This window comes from Gracilinanus agilis, chromosome 1 (genome assembly GCF_016433145.1).
Source record: "Gracilinanus agilis isolate LMUSP501 chromosome 1, AgileGrace, whole genome shotgun sequence".
Lineage (NCBI taxonomy): Eukaryota > Metazoa > Chordata > Mammalia > Didelphimorphia > Didelphidae > Gracilinanus > Gracilinanus agilis.
In genome coordinates, this window is record NC_058130.1 from 144,955,524 (window position 1) to 144,967,515 (window position 11,992).

Below are 11,992 nucleotides of genomic sequence, written 5' to 3' on the forward strand. Positions count from 1 at the left end.
CACAAGTATGATAATACATGGTTGGTGGAGCTGTGAATTAGTCTACTCATTATGGAAAGCAATTTGAAAACATGCAAAGAAAACGATCATCCATACTTTTGACCTAGAGATTCTACTGCTATGCAACACAGCAAGTTCAAGAGAACTTGTAATATAGTTCAAATTAATAGATCCAAAAGGTGAACCAATAGAAAAGCTTAGGAAGAAGAATTTAAACATCCTTTGACTACTTGCATAGGTACAAAATCTTTCACATAGATTCAATGGAATCTATACATTTACAAACATTTAAGTCCTCACAAATAATCACATTAAAATTACCCCTTTAAGCTGCCCAGGTTTGAAATGTTAAGTTTTATAACACTTTGGTATAGTGTTTCACAAGTTTAGTAGTGCCAGATTCAAAAGAATGTTTTACTGCACTTTTAATCAGATTGGCTTGAGAGTTTCTAATAATTGAAAATGCTTTTCTAACAACTAACTCTGCCCCCTCACTATATATACATATGTACACAGAGTCAAAGGTTGTTAGAGGATTTTTAACAGCTTTTTCAGACTTTTGCACTTTTGTAAAAAGAGAAAATATAATACATTTTGAATTCTACCTTATGAAGTAGGTATGTGCAAATAGGCAAAAAAAAAAAACCACAGTTGTGTCAACACTGACATAAACATCAGAAAAATTTAATGCTTGAAAGGGTCATTTGCTAATTTCTTCTATTTCTTTCTCTGCTCATTGCCTTATCTTCCTAGGAAATGAGAGAAGGGTGTTATCTCTAAATTCATCTCCTGACTTATTTTCCAAGCCAGGGGCTACTCTGCATTTTGCATTTTTCTAGATTACTAACATTGCTGATTGCTATAATTCAGCTATTCTCAAGATTAATTATTCTCAACAGTTTCTACCTACTTGGAACAAGTTAATAAGACTCCAGAAACAGTATTGCAATGAAATTATTTAACTCGATTATTTTTCCCAATATATTTTTGTTTCTTTCATTAAATATTTATAAATTACATGTAAACTTTTAAAAACTTTTTAAAAATTTTGAATCGCAAATTCCCTCCCCCTCTTCTCTTCCTCCTCACTGAGAAGGAGAGCAATTTGATATAGATTATATGTGTGAAGTCATGTAAAACATTTCCATATTAGCCATGTTGCAAAAGAAAACACAAATTTTAAAATAATAATAATAATGAGAATAAAGTTAATGTATGCTTTAATCTGCATTCAGATTCCATCAGTTCTTTCTCTGGAGGTGGCTGGTATTTTTCAGGCTAAGTACTTCAGAATTGTCTTAGATCATTGAATTACTTGGAATAGGTAAGTCATTCATAGTTGATCATCATTTAGTATTGTAGTTATTTTGTACAATGTTCTCTTGTTTTTACTCACTTCACATAGCTTCATAAATCTTCCCAGGTTTTTCTAAAACAATCTTGATGTCATTTCTTATAGAACAAGAGTATCCCACCATAATCATATATCACAATTTACCAGACATTTCCCAATTGATGGATATCTGCCTAATATCCAATTCTTTGCCACCACCAAAAGAGCTACTATAAATATTTTGCACATATAATTCCTTTTCCTTTGATCTCTCTGGGATACAGACCTAGTAATGCCATTACTGGGAAAAAGGGTATGTACAGTTTTATTACCCTTTAAGCCTAGTTCCAAATTGCTTTCCAAAATGGTTGGATCAGTTGACAACTCCACCAATAGTATATTAATGTCCAATTTCCCCTCTAATATTTGTCATTTTCCTTTTCTGTATTAATTTGTGAAAGATAGTTGCATTTTCTTATATTTCCTATGTATTTACTTTCTTTCCTTTACAACCTGTCATTGTCAGTAGGAATTTCCTCCTGATCTAATGAAGTAACTCATGAGAGCCTAAGCCATCTACTTCAGGCCAAGATTGTTTTTAGTATTCCAATCCAGAATTAGGGTAATGCCTTTCTCTACATTATCCTGGTTCCCTTTTTTGCCATGTATTTTCAGGGGCATGATGGAACCAGCTTATACTGACTCCAAGGAGTCAGTTGTTACCTTTTGTAAGAGGGAGATTTTAGGTATTTATAGATATGTATTTAAAATGTGGCCACCAGGAATCAACAATTCAGATTGATTCCATAATTAAAATAGATCCAAGTCAGCATCCAGTTTAAGGTAATTTATTTACAATTAGGAAGGTAAAAGGTAGGTAAATAGAGAGAGGGAGAGGCCAGTCCAGGCCCGGAGAGGCCTGGACAGAGAGAGAGACTTAAAAGACTAAAGTAGGTTACAAGCCACAAGACTTTAGAAATCAGAGAGGCTATAAGCCTACTTAAGGCAGAGTTTGGAAATGCCAAGGTAGGCCAAGGAAGTCAGCCTAACTTACCCACGTGACAATTCAGAGTAGAAGCATTCTGAGGTCTCAGCCAAGCACCTTCAGCCCCAAGTCCAAAGCCAGAACTCCTGAACTCTTGAACTTCTGAACTCCTTCCACTCCTGAACTAACTGAACTAACTTTACCAGGTTGTAACCCACGTATTTAAAGAGATAACGTCTCTTGTCATTTCCTGTGGGCCACCTCTAATTCAAGTGTACCAATGGCTGCCTCTACACTGATTTGGACTGCCCAAAGGGTAGTCCTTTGTTCTTGATTTGATACTTATTGTCACGGTGATCAACTATCTCCACTCCCCTTTTGAGGGAGGTGGGGATGATATAATCTAGATGCCTAGGGTAAGTAGATTTTTTACTACGAATGGGCTAGAGTTAATTTCATTTACACACTTTTCAGGGTGAGCATTTATACCAGAGAGATTGACAAATACTACAAATCAGGGCTTGATTTATTATTTTGCTTATTATCTAGACTTAAGAAAATAAAGGAGAAAATGTTAATTATACAGATTAAAATAGAAAATGCCTTATTTGTACTTATTTTGCAATTCTATTTTTATGTCTTAGCAGATTAAAAAGAAGCAAAATGCTAAACATTTACCCACTTATTTCTGATATTCCTCACCATCCTCAGTCCCCTTCAGACTTTTAAGTTTAGTTCCTATACTCTATTCTTAGAATCCATTTGTTTTAGCCTAATGGACAAGTTTAAATTAAGGGGTACAATAATGTTTATATTCATAAGCTACAGTTATGGAATGAAGTAAGGATCATTGCAAGTGTGTAATCCTGGGAAAGAACATTCTAACTAAACACAAGTATATATGGAAATAGGCATCATCTTGAAGATCCTTTCACTAGAGGGGCCAACTACCACAGACTTTGAAGTAGCAACTTGATCAAGGACACATCATCATGGATTTCAGAGTTCTGATTACCAGGGACTTTGCAAGCCCCTTTAAAAACAATTTGAAAAGCATTAGTTATCGGGAGCTATTAAGAGAAATTAGAATCTCAAGTAGATATTTTTATCTGGACCCCCTCAAAAGATCAATACAGACCGGGAGAGCCGTGTATCGATCTTTCCGCTCTATCTAAATATGGGACGAGACAGGTGTGGGATATCTAAGATAAAAATCTGAGATTCCTCTTTTGATTCCTTTCATAATTCTTACCTTCCTTCAAAATGCATTATAGTCTTATTAAAAAAGCTTTGGGCTCTCAGCACTCCAGCAGGAGGGGGGCTAACTCTGTTCCCCTTTGCCCAAGAACACAGATGGCTGGTCCGGCCAAGGCCGAACCCTTGGCAGGGCATTTTGCCCAGAATTAAAGTAAAATAATGAGGCTCAAAAAATTGTTTAATACCATCAAGGCTGAGAAACTGAGGGGGCTTTCTGACCTAACGGAGATGTCCCAGGCTCCACTTAAAGCTAACACATGTAGTTGATAGTTTAGCATAGGTTTTTGTCTACGCCTGGAGGCTTCTAAGGCTTTTGTTTTGACTATAGTAAAAATCTTGCTCTCTGTAACTGTGGGAAACTTTCTTGGGCTTTTGGGGGGAAAAGGATCTTTAATTTCCTTTATAATAAAGTGGCTACTTCGGCATTTCTTGAAGTACAATGAGCTAACAAGCCGTGCTTCCAATCTGTTTCATTCTTTGCGTCCGACGACCACCCAGGCCACTCAGATTAGTCTCTGGTTATAGAGTATTAATCTCTATAATTAGTGGTAGTTGAGTCTGATACCCACAAAATGAGTGACTCAATGCCTTTTGGGACAAAGAGAATTTTACCCCTCCATGTAACATATCATCCCCAGAGCTCAGGCCAAGTTGAAAGAATGAACAGAGAACTTAAAACTATGATTGGCGAATTATGCACTGAGACACATTTAAAAAGGCCTGAAATTTTCCCTCCAGCCCTGTTTTATCTTAGAAACAGGCCCAGGGAAGATCTGCACATCTCAGCTAATGAGATGCTTTTTGAACTTCCCCCTATTCAGGCTTTTTCTCCTGCATATACATTACTATTAGGGGAGATACTTCTATTGCTTCCTATATACAAGAATTGCAGCATAAACTGTATGAATTCCATGAATCCGGAGGTGCCGTACAAGCAGGACCAATAAACTTTTCACTTCATGACCTGAACCCAGGAGACAAGGTCTATATAAAGAACTTCTTGCGTACTGGAGCAACTCAGTCTTCTTGGGAAGGGCAATTTCAAATATTATTAACCACTCCAACAACTATAAAAATTGGAGAAAAGGACCCTTGAATTCATTGCTCACATGTAAAGAGAGCATCTCCTCTTGAAACTGATTGACTGTATCCTGTCACATGCATTAGAGATAATAGTCCATAGACAAGTGGATACTGTTTTTGGAAACACATTGTATTTTCCCCAAATTTTTATTTTATTATTGCCTTTCTTTTTATTTAAATGACTTTCCCCCCTTTTCTCACTTCTAGTACTTAAAGTACATATCATCAATATTATTTTTTTATTTTGAAGTAATATAAGTTAAAAAAAAACTATATTTGCTAATATTAATGCATACCCAAAAGCTTTACACTTTGGAAACCTGCCTTTTATTGATAAATGTTATGGGACTATGATTAATGATTATGTCTGATTCCAGGCAAAGGAAACAAAAAAGAGCCACTATACAGTGCAAAGAAGTGCAAGGTCAAGGAAACCAACAAATCCCAATGGGATTGATGAGAATCTGCACAGTGCCTAGGAGCTGTTATGATTAAAAATGATAAAGACTGATATAATAATAGAAATTAGTATTTTAATTAAAGATTATATATTTAAAGTGTGGCCGCCAGGAATCAACAATTCAGATTAATTCCGTAATTAAATTAGACCCAAGTCAGCTTCGGGTTAATGTAGTTTATTTACAATTGGGAAGGTAAAGGTAAGGAAATAAAGAGAGGGAGAGGCTAGTCCAGGCCTACAGAGGCCTGGATGGAGAGAGAAGGTTAAGAGGCTAAATAAATGAGGCTACAAGCCACAAGGCTTAGCAATCAGGTAGGCTGGAGCCTACTTAAAGGTAGAGCTTGGAAAATCGCCAAGGTAGGCCCAAGGAAGTCAGCCTAACTTACCCACGTGACCATTCTGAGTAGAAGCTGCCTGAGGTCTCCTCAGAGATCCTTCAGCACCAAGTTCAAAGCGGGAACTCCCCAACAGGAAGTAACCAACATACTTAAAGAGAAAGTGTCTTTCGCCACTTCCTGTGGGTCCATCTCTAATTCAAGTGGACAAATGGTAGTCTCTACACTGATTTGGACTGCCCAAAAGGCAGTCCCTAGTTCTTGATTTGTTACTTATTGTCACGTGTGGGTAACTCATCTCCCCTCCCCACTAAGGGAGGTGGGAATGACATCATCTCGGGTAGGTAGAGTTTTGACTATGAATGGACTAGAGCTAATTCTATTTACACAGAGCACAAGGTCAAAAAAGACTAAACCATTCCATTTAGGACTAATGAACTTCTTTTTTAAAACCCTTACCTTCCATCTTGGAGTCAATACTGTGTATTGGCTCCAAGGCAGAAGAGTGGCAAGGGTAGACAATGGGGGTCAAGTGACTTGCCCAGGGTCACACAGCTGGGACATGTCTGAGGCCAGATTTGAACCTAGGACTTCCCGTCTCTAAGCCTGGTTTTCAACCCAGTGAGCTACCCAGATGCCCCCAGACTAATGAACTTCTACACCAATATGAAAGGACTTGAACCTAGTGTGAGACTCAAAGTTGCAGCTCTTGACATATGTTAAGACACATTGTACCACACTTCTTGTAAAATACTCTCAGTCAAGAGGATTCTGGGAAGATAGCAGCTTAGATGCAGCAAAACTCTAGACCTCGGAAGGTCCTTCCACACCAATCAAGAAAAAAGTGCTTTGAGGGGACAGAAAACCCAATCTAATAATAGGTCAGAGCTGGGGGGATCCTCCTGCTGGACCCAATTTAAAAGGTACACCGAGGAAAGCCTGATTTCTTTAACTGTTGGGTTCAATGGAAAGGAAAAGGGAAGATCCAAGGATCCCTCCCCGACTAGCTGTGCTGAGTCTCCAGTGGTTCCTGGAATCTCTGGGTTGGCAAGGATTTTGGTCTGGATGGAGTGCTTTGCTGGCACAGCAGTATCAGACTCAGGGCTTTGAACACAGATGAAAGGGAGGCAGCTGGAGGAGAACTATAGAGAGAGCAGCCTTGTCCCAGCCAAAACACTCCATCTTGCCCCCCTCCCTTCTCAAGGTTTTGGCCTCAGGGCACATACAGCTCTACAGATCAACTCTGCCCTGGCTTAATCTTATCAGTAAGGCAGATAAGAAGTCTTCAGAGGTCAGGGAAGCTCCAACACCTCTCCCCCATAGACTGCACTGAAAGTAGCTACAAGCACCTACTACAGATCCAGCAAATAACCAGAGGAGCAAGATTACAGTCAATTACAGGGGGGAAGAAGGAAAAAAATATGAGTGAACAACAAAAAAAGAAAAAAGAAATCACAATCGATAGCTTCTATCCAGGTAATGAACAAAGAGCAAATGGAACAGAGGAGACCTAAGGAACACCAAGAAAAAACACAGAAACTCCAGCGAATTGGACACAGGCTTTGGAAGAAATCAAAATACAATTTAAAAAACAAGAGAGGCTGAAAATAATTAGAAGAAGGAAATACATGAACTAAAACAAGAAAATAGTGCCTTGAAATCCAAAATTGACTAGCTTGAATATGAGGCAAAGAAGGTGAAAACATCTTTAAAAGTTTTTAGTCTTTAAAAGCTAGAATCCAACAACTAGAAGCAAATGACTTCATAAGGCAGCAAGAATCTATAAAACAAAATCAAAAGAATGAAAAAATTGAGGAAAATATGAAACACCTCATTGACAAAATGACAGATCTTGAAAACAGATCCAGGAGAGACAATTTAAGAATTACTAGACTACAGGAAGATTATGACAAAAGGAAAAGCCTGGACATCATGCAACAAGAAATTATCCAAGAAAACTGCCTTGACATTCTTGAATAAGAGGGTAAAGTGGAGATTGAAAGAATCCAGAGATCACTTCCTACATTTAATTCTCAGTTGACAATGCCCAGGAATGTTATAGCCAAATTCAAAAACTACCAGACCAAGGAAAAAATATTACAAGCTGCTAAGAAGAAATCATACCATGGAACCACAGTAAGGATAACACAGGATCTGGCTACATTCTACACTGAAGGACTGGAAGGCATGGAATATGATATTCCAGAAAGCAAGAGAACTGGGTCTATAACCAAGAATCAACTACCCAGCAAAACTCACTATATTCTTGTAGGGTAAAGCATGGTAATTTAATAAAATAGAAGACTTCCAAGCATTCATAAAGAAAAGATTGGACTTAAACAGAAAAATTTGATGTCTAAACACAGAACTCAAGAGAAACACCAAAAGATAATTAAGGGGTGGGGGAGAAAGCACAACAAAAAAAAACCCTTTTTTAAGAGACCCAATAAGTTAAAATGATTTGTATTCCTATAAGAAAATATGATATTGGTAACTCTTAAAAATTGTTGTTATCATCAGGGTAACTAGAAGAAGTATACTTAGAGAGAACAGTGACAAACTGTATAATGAAATGTCAAGATATGTATGTATTGTAATAAGTGGATAAAGTGGCTAATAATAGAGGAGCTGGTGGTACAAGTGAGTCACCTGGGCCTGGGAGCCTGTAACTACAATACCAGGTGATTTGGGGCTGTCAGTGATGTGTAGCCTAAGCTGTAATGCCCAGTCAGTCTCCCTGCTACCTATAGGCTCCTTTAAGGAGGAGAGTGAGGGGCCCCTCCCTGCTGGAGTAACTGCCTTCCTGTTGGGTGGAAGCAGAACTCAACAGGAAGTGGAGCTCGCACACTTCCTGGATACAATGGAGGCTTGCCCAGTACTTTCTTTAAAATCAACTGGTTGAAATTCTTCCCTCTCCTCAGCCCTTTAGCCCAAGATGATGTTATAATAATTACAGAAACCCTCAGATTCTGGGTAAGGGTTTTATTTTAAAAAGAAGGTGAAAATGAGGTAAGAGGGTTTAGGGTCTTGATAAACTGTTGCTAGGGGCACCTGGAAAGTGTTAGCTATGGACCTAGAAGGTAAGGTCAGCCTGAGGGAACCAGCTCTCAGCCAGAGATAATTTAACACTTCCCTGATGTTGTTTGGTCCACCAGCTAGACAGATATATTTGTTAAGTTGGTATAGGGGTGTCCCTGTTGCTAAGCTACTCTAATCTAAATCCTGTCCACTTTTCACAATCCAGACTTCCCTTCAACCTCCCTTCAACCTCCTGGGGTCCCCAAGGGGAAGTCAGGGGTAGCTTGGTGTCTGGGAGAGGTCAAGGAAATCAGAACCCCCAGGTTGGTTTTGCAGGGGCTTTTATAGTCCCAGCTCAATTGTCAGCTCCTCGGATTGGCACCTGCTGGGCCAGAGTTCCATTCTCCTAACTGACAGGATTGCCTAGGGTAATATTGCCAATGCAAGAAATCTTGCATAAATCCTGCATTACAGTATAAATATATATAAAACTAGAGGTTAAAAGGATAAATTAAGAGAAATGGGGAAAGAGACAAAATGGGGTAAATTTATATTTCATAAAGAAGTACATGGTGGGAGTGGGGGGAAAGACCAATACACTGGAAGGGTAAAGAAATTGGAGACAGGAAATACTTAATTCTTATGTGCATTCAAATTGACTCAAAGAGGGAAGAACAATCAGATCTACTGGGGCAGAGAATTGATTCATGCCCTATAGAGAAGAAGGGTAGCAAACAAATGGGTGGGGAGGTAATCAATACTAGGGAGGGAGAGAGTGGGGATAGCTTAAAAAAACTTAAATAAAAATAAGAGGAGAATAAAAAGGGATGGGGGAGAAAGGGAAGTAAAATGAGGGTGGAGATTAGAGGGACTGATTAAAAACAAAACACTGGTGTAGAAGGAAATAGTAAAAGAAGAAAAGGCAGGACAAGGAGAGGATATCAAAGTATTGGGGAATACACAGTTGGTAATCATGACTCTGAATGTGAATGGGATGAACTCACCCATAAAACGGAAGCAAATAGCAGAGTGGATTAGAAACAATGTTGTCTACAAGAAATACACATGAGGCAGGTAGACACACACTGGGTAAAGGTAAAAGGCTGGAGCAAAATCTATTGGGCATCAATTGAGCAAAAGAAGATGAGAGTCACAATCATGGTATCTGACAAAACTAAAGTAAAAATAGATCTGGTTAAAAGAGATAGGGAAGATAATTACATTCTGATAAAAGGCAGTATAAACAATGAAGAAATATCAGTACTCAACATGTATGCACCAAATGGTATAGCATCAAAATTTCTAAAGGAGAAATTGGGGGAGCTTAAGGAGGAAATAGATAATAAAACTATACTGGTGGGAGACCTGAACCTTCCTTTATCAGATCTAGATAAATAAAACCAAAATAAACAAATAAATAAATAAATAAATAAGAGATAAGAAAGGTGAATGAAATCTTAGAAAAATAGTAGTTAATAGATATATGTAGAAAAATAAATAGAGACAAAAGGGAATACACCAGGGGCAGCTGGGTTGCTCAATAGATTGAGAGCCAGGCCTAGAGATGGGAGGTCCTAGGTTCAAATTTGGCCTCAGACACTTCCTAGCTGTGTGACACTGGGCAAGTCACTTGACCCCCATTTCCTAGCCCTTACCACTCTTCTGCCTTGGAGCCAATACACAGTATTGACTCTAAGATGGAAGGGAAGGGTTAAAAAAAAAACAAAGAAATACACCTTCTTTTCAGCAGCACATGGTACATTCACAAAGATTGGCCATGTGCTAGGGCATAAAAACATGGCAAACAAATGCAAAAAAGCAGAAATAATAAATGTAACCTTTTCAGATCATAATGCAATAAAAATAATAATTAGCAAGGATATAGGGAGAGGCAAACCAAGAATGAATTGGAAATTAAATAATATGATTCTCCAAAACTGGTTAAAGAACAAATCATAGAAACAATAATTTTATTGAAGAGAATGACGATGATGAGACATCATACCAAAATCTATGGGATGCAACCAAAGCAGTACTCAGGGGGAAATTTATATCCTTGAGAGCATATATTAACAAATTAGGGAGGGCAGAGGTCAATGAATTGGGCATGCAAATTAAAAAACTAGAAAGCGAGCAAATAAAAATTCCCCAGATGAAAACAAAATTAGAAATCCTAAAAATTAAAGGAGAAATTAATAAAATTGAAAGTAAAAGAACTATTGAATTAATAAGTAAGACTAGAAGCTGGTACTCTGAAAAAATGAATAAAATAGATAAAGTACTGGCTAATCTAATAAAAAAAAGGAAAGAAAACCAAATTAACAGTATCAAAGATGAAAAGGGAGACCTCACCTCTAATGAAGAGGAAATTAAGGTAATCATTAAAAACTATTTTGCCCAATTATCTGGCAATAAATATGTCAATCTAGGTGATATGGATGAATATTTACAAAAATATAAATTGCCTAGATTAACAGAAGAAGAAATAGAATACTTAAATAATTCCATATCAGAAAAAGAAATTGAACAAGCTATCAAAGAACTCCCTAAGTAAAAATCGCCAGGGCCTGATGGATTCACAAGTGAATTCTATCAAACCTTCAAAGAACAACTAATCCCAATACTATACAAACTACTTCAGATAATAAGCAAAGAAAGATTTCTACCAAATTCCTTTTATGACACAAATATGGTATTGATTCTAAAGCCAGGCAGATCAAAAACAGAGAAAGAAAACTACAGACCAATCTCCTTAATGAACATAGATGCAAAAATCTTAAATAGAATACTAGCAAAGACTCCAGCAAGTGATCATGAGGATTATTCATTATGATCAGGTGGGATTTATACCAGGAGTGCAAGGATGATTATCTCAATAGATGCAAGGATGATTATCTCAATAGATGCAGAAAAAGCCTTTGACAAAATATAACACTTGTTCCTAGTGAAAACACTAGAAAGCACATGAATAGAAGGGTCTTTCCTAAAAATAATAAACAGTCTATATTTAAAATCATCAGCAAGCATCATCTGCAATGGTGATAAATTAAAAGCCTTCCCAATAAGATCAGGCATGAAACAAGGATGTCCATTATCACCTTTATTATTTAACATTGTACTAGAAACACTAGCAATAGCAATTAGAGAAGAAAAAGAAATTGAAGGTATTAAAATAGGCAACGAGGAGACTAAGCTATCACTCTCTGCAGATGATATGATGTTCTATTTAAAAAATCCTAGAGAATCAACTAAAAAGCTAGTAGAAATAATCAACAGCTTTAGCAAAGTTGCAGGATACAAAATAAATGCACATAAATCATCAGCATTTCTATATATTTCCAACACATTTCAGCAGCAAGAGTTAGAAAGAGAAATTCCATTTAAAATCACTCTAGACCAGTGATGGGCAAAATACAGCCCATAGGCCAGATACAGCTCCCTGAAATGTTCTATCTGGCTGAGAGATATTATTCCTAATCTGACAAATACAATACAATGAAACTTAGAAAGAGTTACCTTAG